Here is a 9,643-nt window from a genome sequence, read left to right as displayed (position 1 = left end):
TGAATAGTGATTTATATTTAGGTCAAACATATCAAGGATTCCAGCTCAGTATATGCATAGTCTACAATGATCTCAAATAGGAAAAGGAAATATATGTAAAGAACCTTTAGTAAATAAGTAATAATTCAGGACCAGAGAGAATGGATGCAGCAGATATTAACCCATTAGTGACACAGATTCAGACAATGTTTTGACCTGAGCAATTTTGCCATTTTTGCTATGTGTTTGTTTAACCATAATTTCCATCTTCCTAATGCATTACACCTATACATATTATATACCATTTTTTAAAGGACAAAATGGGCTTTAATTTGATATGACATATGCATATATAATTTTTTTTAATAAAAAGTACAAATATTTTTTTTTAAAAAGCACATTGTTCAATAATGTGAACATACTTAGTGTAGTTAACAGAAAGTCATTCATAATAAATTATTTGATTTGTCCTGATTTAAAGGGTATATCATATGTCTAGGATCTAGGTCATAAAATACAAGGAGTAAAATATAATTTTGGTATGGACCAATCTCAGAATGTCTGCTATCTTTTATTTTTTTTTTGATTGAACATTTTTTTATTTTACATTTTTTTTAAAAGATACATAATACACAGTAATGCGTAGAATTAAGAAAATACACATAAGTCACAGAAAGAACACAATAAGTATGTGCTGGAACGTTAGATTGCGTTCGAGAAGCCACATTCTATATCGCTATTGATTCGGAAGAGAGAACATCCTCCATTATCAATAATGAAGCGTTGTTACTATATTCATTAGCTATTCTTCATGTTGTCCTTCTATAGAACGGTAGCTTCTTCCACAATATTTTTCATTTTTTATAAAGAAAAATTGTTTCCATTTACATAGGTGTGTAAAGAAGAGATAGAAAAAGATTAGAAAAAAGATATCTCTGCTCCGGGGTATTTCCGAAAAGACACATATTAAGACTAATAAGTCCCAATCCATTAATTCAATCCAATACTCGGTAACGGCTCCTGCTCCTCCCATGTCTCCCACACCCTATGGTAGAGAGAAATGGTATCATTTAATCTTGCCGTTAAGTATTCCATTCTCTGGACATCTCTCACCCTATCCATATAATCCATCTCTGTAGGGGGATTACGACGTTTCCAAAATAAAGGTATAAGACATCTCGCCGCCGTTAACCAGTGTACTGTTAATTTCTTGTCATATTTATTTAAATTTTGAAAAGGAAGGCCAATGAGAAAATGTAGCGGAGAGAAGGGGAATGATTGATTGAATGTCTTATTTAATTTAGTACTAACCATCTTCCAATAGAGTTGAATAGAGGGACATGTCCAGAATATATGAAATAGAGATCCTGTAGCGGAGGTACATCGCCAGCATAAGGGTGACACATTAGGATAAATAGAGTGTAAAAATTCCGGCGTTTGATACCACCGATACAGGATCTTGTATTGTGTTTCCTTATACAACGAGCACACAGAGGATTTCGACGCTGTGCGCCAGATCATACTCCACTGGTCTGGGGCAAGATCAACGTCTAATGCCGCTTCCCACTTGATCATATATGGAAGTTTATGAAAATTCTGGTGCGGATTATTTAGGAAGTTATAGAGCGTTGATATCAACCCTCTTGAGGAAGATAGTGTTGTACAGATTTTTTCAAATGGGGTAGGCTTGTCAAAAGTGAAGGTTTTAGTGATGGTTTGGGCTAAGTGTTTAATCTGTAAGTATTGGAAAAGGGCCTTAGAGGGGAGAGAATGTTCTTCCTGTAATTGCGGATATGGTTTTAAGATCCTAGTGGTGCTATCTATAACGTCTTTAAATTGGAATAACTGTCTCTCTGATTATATGGTTGACCAAGTTTTAGAAAGCCCCGACGGTAGGGATGGACTATATAGAAATGAGGCAAGGGAGGATCGTGTGGAAGCTAATGTATGCGTATACCTATATTCATACCACACTTCCCTAGTACACTGCATAGAAGTCAAGAGTGCAGAGGATGGAATGATAGATGGAGAGGACCAGAGTAGGGAATTCGGGTGTGTAGGCGAGAGCCACAGGGCCTCAATCTCAGTCCATATATTATGAGTTTTCTCCAAACTCCAGTAGGGAACTGCTCGTAGTTGGGCCGCTGCATAGTAATATAAGAGGTTCGGTAATGATAACCCCCCCTCCTGTTTTGGTCTGTAAAGAATAGATTGAGAGATCCTGTGTCTGCCACCCCCCCACACGAAGTCCAGGACCTCTTTCTGAAGGAATCGAAGATCTTTCGTCGGGATGCGAATTGGTAGAGTAGAAAAATAATAAAGTAATTTAGGCAAAAGCGTAATTTTGACCGCAGCTATGTTACCGGTTAGAGAGAGACGTAGCGTTCGCCATCTATGGAGAAGGCGTTTAAGTTCTTGAAAGAGGGGTTTGTAGTTTGTATGATACAGCTGTGAGGACCTAGGGGTAAGTCGAATGCCTAGGTATTTCAAACTTACTGTTTTCCAATTGTAAAAAAAGGAAGACTGTAGGAGTGATATAGTATGAGGGGATAAATTGAGCGGTAGGGCTTCCGTCTTACTAACGTTCAATTTATAGCCTGAGAGATCCGAGTATAAACTGAGTTCGTTATGTAGATGAGGTAGCGATTGTGTGGGTTTGGTGATGGTAAGTAATATATCGTCTGCAAATAAAGCCAGTTTAAACTCTCGGGACTTCAGTGTGATACCATGAATGTGGGATGATGCACGGATTCTGGCCGCTAGTGCTTCTATGCATAAGACGAACAGAAGTGGGGAAAGTGGGCATCCCTGTCTAGAGCCATTTCCTATGGGAAAGGCTTTTGAAGTAGCTCCTTTTAACTTGATGGTAGTGTCTCCTCCACAGCGTCAAAAGCAGGATCTTTCAGGTTATACAACGATATGTAATATTCCCTAAAGACCTCTGCTATTTTTTGGGGATGCTGTTGGAGGATATTATCGGAGTCTCTCACTGAGAAAATCTGTTTTTCTTTCGCCTCCATTCGTAATTGACGGGCCATAATAGAATGAGCTTTATTTCCCCTTTCATAATATTTCTGCTTTAAATAGAGCAGGGAGATTTCCGTTTTATGGAGTGCATGGTGTTTCAGTTGAGCCCGAGTTAGAAGAATTTGTCGTAGCAACGCCTTAGTTGGCTTTGGAGTCATACGATGCTCTAATTCCTTAAGTTCCTGCTGCAATCTTTTAACGTGCATTCCACGATCCTTCTTAACTTTCGAAGCCAGTGCAATACAGTGGCCACGAATCGTGGGTTTGTGTGCCTCCCACAGAGTGGAGAGAGCCGAAACTGAACCCTCATTGAGATCAAAGTAGCTCTGAATTGCCGATTCTATGTTAAGTTTAGTGGAGTCGTCCTTCAGAAGGCTATCATTTAAAGTCCAATGACATTGTTTAATACGGGTAGGGTCCAGACGGAAACTCAACTCTATAGGGGCGTGGTCTGACCACGAGATGGGCCCTATCTCCGCTGAAGTCATGTTGCGTAAGATTGGTGTATTCACAAAAAAATAGTCTAGCCTAGTGTGAGAGCCATGAGGGTGGGAGAAAAAGGTATATTGTGCCTCAATGGGATGAACTACACGCCAAGAATCGTATAGGGAATAGCCTCTAATTAGTTTACGGAATAATTTAGAATTTTCTATTGAATGTTTCGGGGTAGATTTCAAAAGGGGCCGCCAAATAGTCTTGTGTGGACGAATAGGAGAGATTGAAATCACCTCCTATGATCAAGTACGTATGTTGAAGACGGGCAATTTTTGACAGCAAAAGTTTAAGAAAAGAGTGTTGTCCACTATTCGGGGCATAAACATTACAAAGTGTAAAAGGAATCTCGTTCCATGTTCCACTTAAAATGACGTATCTACCCTTTCTGTCCATCAAAGTCCTGGTGGGTTTGAAGTGGCAAGATTCTCTAAGTAGAATAGCCACCCCCGCTCGTTTGGATGAAATAGAAGCTGCATACGAACGAGGGAATAGCCTAGATAAAAAACCAAAGGAACTCCCCGGCTTAAAATGGGTCTCTTGCAGGAAGAGGATATCCGCCCCCGAGGATTTGAATTGACGGTAAGCTAAATTGTGTTTGGTCTGAGAATTAAGCCCTTTCACATTTAGGGATATTATTTTGTAGTCAGAAGTTTGCGCCATCTTCTGACTACAGTAGAGTAGGGCGGGGATTATTAATAATGCATTCTCAGTGGAGTACGTATTCCTATTGCATAAGTTTATACTTACCAGGACCAGGGATACAACCATTTTCGAGTATTGGAGACAATTCAGAGGACCCCCGGCAGAGACAAAGACAAGAGAAGAATGGTAAGGAAGAAGAAGAAAGAGCTTGAGCAAAAGCTGAAACAAGCAAAAAACAATATTAACAATAAACATCTCAAAACACGTAACATATAACGTATTTAGTACACTGTCAGGTGTAAATGGAATAGCTATGCGCTAAGGGGTTTTGGGTCTTCGAAGACAGCTATTAAAGAATAGCTTCCAAAGGCGTGGCAAAAAGATCGAAGATAGTTTGTCTCAAACTACAACTGGGGAGGTTAAAAAAAACCCCAAGGGAAATGTCAAAACGTGTCAGTTACCGAAAAATTAAACCAATAATTCGAAGGCACAAGGTCCGTCACCCTGCAGATAACGTCACGTGGGAGCGAAGATGCTCCTCTAGGCCTGAGTGCTCTATGAGCTTGATCCAATTCCACCTGTCGGGAGGAAGGCCACCCTAGGATATTAGTAAATATGGTTTGAAGTACATGTGGAAGATCTTCTGGTCCAGTCGCCTCAGGAAGGCCTCTTAAACGGAGATTGTTGCGCCGACAGCGATTATCCAGGTCCTCTACATGACGCTGGAGATCTCTAATCGTGGTGGCATGAGTTACAAATTGGGTTTGAAGTTTATGTACCTCACTTTTAGTAGAGTGAAGTTCTTCATCCATGCCTTCTACACGTTGTGTGAGTTGTTGGAAATCAGTGTGTAGCAACTGAATTTCCGAGCGACAAGTGTCCCGTACCTCCTGGATCAAAAGGCGAAAGTCTTTTTTAGTAGGCATATGTTTAAGACATTCTCGCCATGAGACATAATCATCAGCTTCTGCCTCTGAGGAAGAAGGCGAGAGAGCCGAGGGAGGAAGTTTACGTTTTTGTGGGTCTGTTAAAGTATTTTTTCTCAGCGTAGGTGATGACAAGTCCTTATCCAGTTGTTGAGGGGAAGATTGTGGCTTTGCATGCAGTTTAACTGAATTCCCACTGTTTTGTCTCCATGGTGGCTCTAAGGGATCTGGGCCAAAAAAAGGGTCTGCATTGTGTTCTTGTAACTGTTTAGCAAGTCCCAGTGGGCTAGTTTCCCTGGGGCAGAAAGTACGCTGTGGTTTCGGTGTCTGATCATGCTGCTGCGACCATGTCAGTGTAGGAGAGGGAGGGTATGAGGGCGAAAAGCAGGCCTCGATCTCACGGACCTGATTAAAATCAGCATGCGGAGCGTCAGGGGATCCGGCTTCTACTTGATCGCCGGGAGAGCCGTCCTCTGATGTACCCTTCCCCTTGCTACTCACAGGCATTGTTGGCGGTTCAGTCCGCTCTGGTCCGGAGCTCCTCGGTGAGTGATCTGGGTTCCGCTGTGACCTCTCGTTCGAGGAGGAACCGGAAGACGGGGAACTCACCGGAGTTACCTCCCCGGTGAATGAAGAGGCCTCCGGGGACTACGAAGGGAGTTTAGCCGCAGAGCGATCCAGCGCCATCTTGGCTGCTGTCCCGCCGTCCAAGGGTTCAGACTGTTCAAAATAAGTTTTGATTGACGAGGCTGGATGAGATCTTCCTCGCGGAGGGTCCAGAATGAACCCCTTGGCGGTTTTATTCTTTTTTCCCTTTTTCTCCTTCTTTTCCTTCATTCTAATCATTAGTTATCGCTGGATAAGTGCGGGTCAAGGACGGAGCTCTTGAGCAATGCGTCCGTTCACGTTGCCATCCAGCCACGCCCCCCATGTCTGCTATCCTTAATAACGTATATACTCGAGTATAAGCCGAGTTTTTCAGCACATTTTTTGTGCTGAAAAATGCCCCCTCGGCTTATACTTGACTCAGTGTCTCAAGCACTGAGGAAAGTGAGTACGCTGGTCAGGTTCTAAGGCATCCAGGTTGTCGCATCTGTCAGGAGGTGTTATTGTTATGGACTGCGCTGTAAATTCATCATCAAAGTATCTCGTGTCAATTTGTGAGGTCTGAAAGCTCTATGTATGTGCGATGAACAGCGCACATACATAGGCTTGTTGGCTGCACAGTGACTGCCAGTGATTGGCTTGGCACTGTGCTGTGGGCAGGGGGCGGGTCCGGAGGCAGAAGCGCGGCTCGGTGCAGGCTGAAGAGAAGAGATAAGGTAAGGGGCCTGAATGGAAAGGATAAAATCCTTATGGAAGCAGGATCTGCCCAGGGATTGTGGAAATATTTTATCCTCTGTGTCGGGGGAATGGTATATGTGGAGAGGGAGTTGCCATCTGCAAGTTTCCCTCAGCTAAAAACACCTCACACCAGCTGAAGGTATGTTTGGACATACAGATGATGAGGAGGAGAACTCCAGTTTTGAAGGATTTTAGCTCTTGTGTGTTAGCTTGGTTGCTGATTGAGCTAAGGTTGTTGTACTTTTAAAGTTACGGTATTTTTGATACCATATTGTTAATGTTGACCCCCTTTTCCACTTACAGAGCAAGGTTATTGTTTTTCTTTTAAATAAATATTCATGTAATTTTATTGATATCTATCTTTATTTTGTACATTTACCAGTAGCTGCCTCATTTCCCACCCTAGGCTTATACTCGAGTCAATATTTTTTCCAAGTTCTTTGTGGTAAAATTAGGTACCTCGGCTTATATTCGGGTCGGCTTATACTCGAGTATATACGGTAGCTTCTTTATTTTCTTATTTTTTACAACTTTTTTGCCTTTTTAAAACTTTTTTCCTTTTTTTTTACAAATTTTGAAAAATTAAATGTTTTATTTTTTACATTTATTTTTTTTAAACTAGGAGGCACTAAAGGATTGATTTTTTTATTTACAGGGGCTTTGATACTTACAGGGTTATTCACAAAGCTGCTGAAGGCATCTGTGTAAATAACCGACCCGAAGTGAAGTGAGCCGAACGCAGTTTGGCTATTCACTTCAAGCTTGTACAGTTGAGCCATACATCGGCTTGCTTCGGCTGGCTTTGGGTGCTCTGCATGTTCGGCCGCCCTGAAGTGCAGAAGGAGTTCGACTCAGCCGATCCAACATCTGGATCAGCTGAGCCGAACCTCCGACAGGCTACTCGCTCCTGTTCAGCCTATTCTCATAGGGGCCGAACAGCATTGAGTGACTAGCCAAATGCCGATTGAGCGGCATTTGGTTCGGCTATTCTGTTTGGTACCTCCGTGACGCTGATCTGTCATTTCAAGTGGCCGGAGCCAGCTGTGAGATGATGGCTGGCTCCACCCAGCCGTCAGTAGCAGGCTTTTGGCCGAGCCGCTCGGCCAACTTCGGGAGCTGTATAGTGAATAGCCCGTACAGCAGCCCTTCGGTTCTACCGAAACGAAGGGCTCAGGCGGCCGAAGCTAGCGAAAAGATCAGTCGGAGCTACTGCTGATCCTTCGGCTAGCTTTGTGAATAACCCTCTTAGTATCTCTAAGGAGAATACAGTATTCTCCGTAAAGATACTTTGTATCGATTTGCAACACACAGTCGGCTCGCAGCTGCACAACACAGTGAGCTGCTGTCGACTCTGTGGCTGTCACAGCTCTGTGATCACAGCAAACAACTATTGCTGTGATCATAGTGCTGTGACCACCTAATCTGCTGTTAAGGGTTTTCCTTAGACCCCAAGGGATCCACCAACAGCAGTAACTAATTTAGCGCTGGTTCTTCGCAGAGCAGCACTCCTTGTACTAGATTACGGGATTATTCCATCACCGGTCATTAATGAACTGAATCGTGAAGGGATACTTCTGTCATTGGTCAGGAAAGGGTTTATTGCCTCCCTAAAATATATTCCAGGGTCCCCATCATCCAGCATCCAGCACCTTGTCCAGAGCACACCTCGGAGCTTACAGGCTCCCTTTATATAGCCCACCATCTGAATGTCAGTCATCAATAAGGCAACCACAAAGCTGGGGATGGGATCTCTTGAAAGGGGCATACAAACTGTCAGACAGACATTCATATGCAAGCGTTTTTATAAACAAATGAAACAAGAGGAAGTACCTTTAGGCGAACTGTATATTTTCATTTTCACTGGACACAAGTGAGAGAAAATCAAAGCAGGCTTACTTGATTGTTTATCTGACCATTTCTCATTTATGGGGACAGAAATAGACAGAACTTTTCTGATTTCCCTATAGGATGTAAAGAAGGATTTCCTTACCAAATGCACATTCTTAATTTATAAGAGATACACTTATCAGTTAAATTGTATTGTTACAATTTATCTTACAAAATGAAGAGGAAGAGAAGATGTGTGCACGATCGTGGGCCTGATATATCTGGGGAAATTAAGATATGAAGAGTCATGAGCTCTCGGGAAATAGAGATAATCAGTCTTTGCTGGAACCGGTTATATATGACTAAATAATAATTTGACATTCTATATATCCTCTCAGGACAGCTGTTCTGCCAATAAGAAATATTACTTTTCATTAAGCCATAAAACAAGCATATGGAGAAGCAGGATATACAGTGGTTTTGAAATATGCAATAATTATATTATAGGAAATGTTTATAATGTTTTCTAGGATATGAGTAAATAATCTCAAATGAGCTTAGTAAATGTGAACTAAATGGAAATATTTACAAGGGATTGTAACTTAGGTATTTTTTTCCATCTTTATCTTTTTTTTTCTGTACATGTGTTTAAAACAAACTGAGCTTTTCTGTGATTGCCAGGGTCAAAAGCGTGGAAATTAAAGTCACTAAAGAGACTAATGTGATCTACAAAGTAAGCAAATTCTTACATCTGAGGAGTTTGTTATACAAGGTATACTGGTGTACAAAGATGTGATTTGGTTTCACTATGCAATTGAGTTGCTCTGTTGTACATGCATTTTGTGGTATTAACCACTTGAAGACCGGGGTGTTTCACCTCCTTCCTGGCCAGGCCATTTTTCAGTATTCAGCGCTGCGGTACTTTGACTGACGTTTATTCCGTCATGCAATGCTGTACTGATAGGAATTTCATACCATTTTTTGGGGACAGATAGAGCTTTCTTTTGGTGATATTTAATCACCACTGCGGTTTTTATTTTTTACTATATAACAAAAAAAGTACCCTAAATTTTGAAAGAAAACATGTTTCCCTATAAAATGTTATGAAACATTTATTTTCACCCCAATTTTTTGGTATAATATAAAAGACAGGGTCTTGTCGGGTAAATAGACACTAAACATGTCAACCTTTAAAATTGCGCGCCCCCGCGAAATCGCAACCAAAATTGGCCATAGGCGACACTTTAAACGTTTTTACCGCTCATCAGTTTAGTGTTATCAGTGATTGATGGCCCTAAAATGATTGCTCTCACTCCGACGTTCGCGGCGATATGTAACATGTGCTGCATAATGGGTGCAATTGTCGTTTTCGTACATAGGCGCACCCGACGCATGTTTGCATG

At 41.7% G+C, this 9,643-nt stretch overlaps 1 protein-coding gene across 1 annotated transcript in view; it reads left to right on the top strand.

Moving 5' to 3' along the window:
- Nucleotides 1-9,643, top strand: part of CACNA2D1 (calcium voltage-gated channel auxiliary subunit alpha2delta 1) — a gene marked incomplete at its 5' end in the record, with an annotated part of 205,838 nt that overhangs the window by 60,701 nt on the left and 135,494 nt on the right. The window lies entirely within an intron of this gene.

This window comes from Nanorana parkeri, unplaced genomic scaffold (genome assembly GCF_000935625.1).
Source record: "Nanorana parkeri isolate BGI_ZX_2015 unplaced genomic scaffold, ASM93562v1 scaffold676, whole genome shotgun sequence".
NCBI lineage: Eukaryota > Metazoa > Chordata > Amphibia > Anura > Dicroglossidae > Nanorana > Nanorana parkeri.
Note: the sequence above shows the minus strand (reverse complement) of the source record. Positions and strands in the feature narration are given on the sequence as shown.